The sequence below is a fragment of the Hevea brasiliensis genome, chromosome 10 (genome assembly GCF_030052815.1).
Source record: "Hevea brasiliensis isolate MT/VB/25A 57/8 chromosome 10, ASM3005281v1, whole genome shotgun sequence".
Lineage (NCBI taxonomy): Eukaryota > Viridiplantae > Streptophyta > Magnoliopsida > Malpighiales > Euphorbiaceae > Hevea > Hevea brasiliensis.
In genome coordinates, this window is record NC_079502.1 from 99,780,326 (window position 1) to 99,786,248 (window position 5,923).

Here is a 5,923-nt window from a genome sequence, read left to right on the forward strand (position 1 = left end):
AGAGAGATGGTGGTGGAATGAGGAAGTACAAAAGGCAGTGAAGAGAAAAAGGGAATGGTATAAGAAATTACCTAAATGTGATAATAATGAGGCATATGAACAGTACAAGATAGCAAAGAAAGAGGCAAAAAGGCGATTAGCCAAGCAAGAGCACAGCCTTTGAAAAGTTATATGAGAAACTTGGAACTAAAGAAGGAGAAAGATATTTATAGATTAGCAAGGAGTAGAAAGGAAATGTCAAGATCTCAATCAAGTTAGGTGCATTAAGGATAAAGAAGGAAAAGTGTTGGTGAAAGATGAGGACATTAAAGAAAGATGGAGAAATTATTTTAATGATCTCTTTAATAATAGTCAAAATGGAAATAGCGTGAATATAGATTATAGAACAATAGAAAAGAATGTAAATTATACTAGAAGGATTAGATCTTTAGAAGTAAAGGAAGCACTTAAGAAAATGAAAGTAGGTAAAGCCTGTGGACCCGATGAAATACCAATTGAAGTGTGGAAGTATTTGGGAGATATGGGAGTGGCATGGTTAACTAAATTATTTAATAAGATTCTAAACTCAAAGAAAATGCCTGATGAATGGAGGAAGAGTATTTTAGTACCTATTTTTAAAAATAAGGGAGACATACAGAGTTGCTCAAACTATAGGGGAATTAAACTTATGAGCCATACTATGAAGTTGTGGGAGAGAGTTGTGGAGCATCGACTACGTCATGATACTTCTATCTCTCTCAATCAATTTGGTTTCATGCCTGGTCGTTCAACTATGGAAGCGATCTTTCTCATTAGAAGCTTGATGGAGAAATATAGAGATGGGAAGAAAGATCTACACATGGTTTTTATTGATTTGGAGAAGGCTTATGATAGTGTTCCAAGAGAGGTCTTATGGAATGCGTTAGAACAAAAGAGGGTATCTATTAGGTACATACAAGTATTGAAAGATATGTATGAAGGAGCAACTACTATTGTGCGCATAAGTGAGGGGACACAAGAGATTTTCCGATCTCAATTGGATTACACCAAGGATCACCATAAGCCCTTACCTTTTTACATTAGTTTTAGATGAACGGACGAAACATATACAAGAGAGTATTCCTTGGTGCATGATGTTTGCGGATGATATTGTTCTGATAGATGAGACACGAGAAGGAGTCAATAGGAAGCTAGAACTTTGGAGAAGTACTCTAGAGTCAAAGGGTTTTAAGTTAAGTAGAACGAAGATGAATACATGCATTGCAAGTTCAAGAAGGCCAAACCGTGATAGGGAAGGAGTTAGTTTGAATGGAGTGGCACTATCCCAAAGTAATCACTTTAAATATCTAGGCTCAGTCCTTCAAGTAGATGGGGGATGTGAGGAGGATGTTAGTCATAGGATTAAAGCCGGATGGTTGAAGTGGAGACGTGCCACGGGAGTTTTATGTGATCGTAAGATTCCCAATAAATTAAAAGGAAAATTTTACCGCATGACCATACGAACGGCTATGCTATATGGTAGCGAGTGTTGGGCACTGAAAGAGTCGTATGCATCTAAGATAAGAGTTGCAGAGATGAGAATGTTAAGGTGGATGAGTGGTCATACTAGACTAGATAAAGTCCGTAATGAAAGTATTAGAGAAAAGGTAGGAGTGGTGCCAATTGAAGATAAGTTGAGAGAAGGGAGATTGAGGTGGTTTGGTCATGTGAAGCGTAGACATACGGATGCTCTAGTTAGACAAGTAGAGCACATTAGGCTAGAGGATAGAAAGAAAAAAAGGGGTAGACCTAAATTGACTTGGAGGAAAGTAGTACAGCATGACTTAGAAGCATTACACATTTCTGAGGATTTAACCCAAAATCGTTCAGAGTGGAAAAAGCGAATCCATATAGCCGACCCCAAATTTTTGGGATAAAGGCTTAGTTGAGTTGAGTTGAGTTGAGTTGAGATAAAGAGACCGAAAGTGATATAACCTGCAATACAGCTTGTGTCACAGGCTGTGTCGGTTGTCAGATATGAAGGTTTTTTTTTTCTCGGGCAGCAGGTTTCACAACCTGCGACACAAGGAGCGACACAACCGATTTAGCTTGTACCATTTTAATGAAAATGGCTGATGTGGCACTTTCGTCCCTCTGATTTACTACATCACTTTCTCCAGAATCATCTGCCTTTTTACCCGTTCTAGGCCAGACCTCTGAACCATATAAAAGCTTCTTTTTCCCTTTTTTTCAATATGGAGAAAAAGAGGGACATTTTGCAAGAGAGAAAGAGAGGAAAAGGAGCTCGTGAAATCTAGTCTTGTTGCAGCAGCAGAGGACATTTTCTACATCACTCCAGTAGCAGATTCTTCATCATTTTATTGGGTTTTTCTGTTCCTTAGTTTAGATTTTCATTATTTCTTCATTTCTATACTTGGGTTTGTCTTGAAACCATGATTTGTGAGTAGATCTTTGAGATTCTAGAGATGGGTTTGTAAATATTGCTTTGTATTGTAGTTTTTGAACTGATTTAGTCATTTAAATGAGATTTGCTGCATTTTGATTTATTGCTTATGAGCTTGTTGCCTTGCTTGATGAATGGGCCCTCATTAAGTTAAGTTTTAATCCTTGACAGATGGACTGAAAAGTGAATGTTTGGGATAGATAATCTTGCAATAAACTTAGTTTTCTTGGTGTTAGACATAAGCTAAGAGAATTAAGGGCACTTTCAAAAATCAATTATAGCTTTAATTGGGTTTTTATGAAGTTTGAAATACCGTGAATGCAGGGTTTGATTTGATGAATACCAACTTTGAAATGCTTGAAAAAGATTTCAAAGAACTAAGAATTGATTTCTCTCAAAATTGCAATTCTCATGTGTTTGGCTAAATTGGGGATAAACCACATGCAAACAATATTGAAAACCTTATTTCTAGAATCACTTTAATTTTTATTGAATTTAGAATTAAATTCCTCCCAATTTCATAATTAGCAATTTCAATTTAAATTTTGGTAATCTAGTTTAATTAATTTAGTTAATTGTTTGATTTAGCTTAAATTCCTCAAATACCAATTTTAAATTTTAAATTTCATTCTTTTTAATATCTTTAAATTTTACCATTCTAATTAGCTTATCATTTTATTTCCAATTTAAGCTTAATTCCCTGTGGGAATGATATTATTTTTAAAACTATACAATTGTGACCCGTGCACTTGCGAAAGCTATTTCATAGCTGATACCATCAAGTTTTTTGCGCCGTTGTTGGGGAATTGTTTATTTTTAAGTTAGATTTTGATTGTTTTAAGCTGATTAGAATTTTTATTTTCTTTTATTTTCACTGTTGTTCCTTGTGTTTTTCAGGTACTTTTCTTGTTTATGAGACGATCAAAAAGCACAAGTGATATTGAATTGTTGTTCAACCCTGAAATTGAAAAATTCTGTCGAGCCAACAAAAAGGAATCTAAGAGGAGAAAGGAAGCAGAAAAAGAAGAACAACAAAGGTTTGAGCAAGAGGAGAAAATTGAAAATGTGGAGAATCAAAATAGAGATATTGGCGGAGATAATGGGGGAAAAGAGCAAAACAGGCAGAATGAAGTTGTTAATCAAAATGATCCTCAGAGAAGATCCATGTTAGATTTTGCTTTTCCTTGATGTGCAGATGTGAGAGATAACAGACCTATTATTGGAGCTAATCAATTTGAGTTAAATACTAGTCTCATTCAAATGGTTCAGAATTCACAATTTGGAGGTAGTCCACTTGAAAATCCTCATTCTCATTTGAAGAAATTTTTGATGATATGTGGTACACAAAGACAGCCTGGAGTTTCAGATAAAGTGATTCGGCTCACCTTATTTCCATTATCTCTTCGAGATTCAACATTAGAGTTGTATGACTCACTTCCACAAGCTACTATAGCTACTTGGGAGCAACTATCTCAAGCTTTTCTATCTCTGTTTTTCCCACCTGGGAAGACCACTCATTTGAGGAATTTGATGGTAGCTTTTAAGCCAAGGGATGATGAAACTTTGTATGAATCTTGGATGAGATTTAAGGAGCTTGAAAGGCAATGTCCTCATCATGAAATACCCAAATGGATGATTGTTCAAAATTTCTACACCAGAGTTACTCCAGCCATAAGAAACACAATTGATTCACAAGTAGGAGGAGATTTCAGGAGAATGACAAGTGAAGAATGCTATGATCTATTATAGAAGATTCCTAATAATACCCATTTGTGGGGAAATCCTACAGCAATTGAGCCAAAGAAGGCTGGGATTTATGAACTTGACTCAGTTAGCTACATGAATGCAAGATTTGATCAGTTAACTCAGCTTCTCAGTGATTTTTGCACAAAGGCAACAACCTCAACTCCTACAACTATGCAACAAGTTGCCTACACAGATGGAACCCAAAGTTGTGGAGTTGATTACTCTTCTCATAGTGATGATTATTTACAAGAACAAGTTGCTTATGCAGGAGGTTATCAATAGAAACCTATGGGAAATTCTTACTCTAATGTGAACAACTCAACATGGAGGCCACAAGCAACTTTTGCTCAACAAGGTCAAAGCTCAAATTATGCTCATAAACAATAGTATATGCAGCAGAATAGGCAGTTTTAGCTTCAATTTCAGCTCACAAGGCAGCCATAACCTGCATATCAAGCAAGAGCACAACAATCCCTTCCACCTCATGAACCGAAGCCAACCTTGGAAAGCATGATGGAGAAATTTTTTGCTGAATAAAGCAAGATGAATAGCAAATTGGAGGAAGAAATGCAACACATGAGACAAACCATGGATCAATTACAAGCCCACAATCATATGTTGGAGACTCAATTGGCTCAACAAGCAAGCTCATTAGGAAGTAAATCCTATGGCAAACTACCTAGCCAACCACAAAACCCTCATGAACAATGTAAGGTTGTGACCTTGAGAAGTGGTAAGAAAGTTGGTCAAGAGAGTGAAAACAAGAGAGAAGAAAAAGAGAGCACAAAAGAAGAAAATTCAGTTGAGAGTAAGAAAAATTAAAAGGAAGAAGAAAGCGAAAGTGAGCAACATAAGGGAGAGAAATCATACATCCCACCTGAGCCTTACAAGCCCACCCTTCCCTACCCTCAAAGATTCATCAAGCATAAGCTAGACAAACAATTTGGCAAATTCCTTGAAGTGCTAAAGAAGTTGTATATCAATGTGCCATTCACTGAGGCACTATCCCAAATGCCAAGTTATGCAAAGTTTTTGAAGGAGATTGTTACCAACAAGAGAAGGCTAGAAGATTATGATACCATCAACTTAGGAGAGTAATGTAGTGCTATAATTCATAAGAAGTTACCTTCCAAACTCAAAGATCCGGGTGTGTTTTCCATTCCTTGTCATATAGGTAATAATTGTGTGGCAAATGTCTTATGTGACCTTGGAGTTAATGTCAGCCTAATGCCACTTTCAATACATGAGAAGTTGAATATGGGAGAGTTGAAGCCCACAAACATGTATCTTTCATTGGCTGACCGTTCAATTAAGTATCCAGAAGGCATTCTAGAAAATGTGCCTGTTAAGGTTGGAAAATTCTACATTCCGATGGACTTTGTCATTTTAGATATGGATGAAGACACAAAAATTCCTATCTTATTGGGAAGACTCTTTTTGGCAATAGCTAGTGCATTAATTGATGTAAAGGGTGAGAAATTGACACTTAGAGTGCGAGATGATCAAATGATATTCAACATCAATCCAGCCATGAAAAGGGAAAATGAGGAAGTTGAGTCTTATTTGCGGGTAGACATCATTAATGAGATTGTTCAAGGGCATTTCAGAAAAAGCTATCCATAAGACCCTCTTGAAAATTGCTTAGTCCATGGTGGGAGCATTGATGATTATAATCACAACATAGCTGCTTTTGCACAACACTTGGAGAGCTCTCCACCACATCCTGAAGCCACAATTTTTCAGCTTGAAGAGGTG

The 5,923-nt window shown here is 36.5% G+C and overlaps 1 non-coding gene across 1 annotated transcript; it reads right to left on the minus strand.

Moving 5' to 3' along the window:
• Positions 1-3,937: 3,937 nt before the first annotated feature.
• Positions 3,938-4,044, minus strand: LOC131170070 (small nucleolar RNA R71). Its single transcript, XR_009141012.1, has one exon. It is a non-coding gene; the product is annotated as a small nucleolar RNA R71 (small nucleolar RNA).
• Between the last annotated feature and the right edge of the window lie 1,879 nt (positions 4,045-5,923).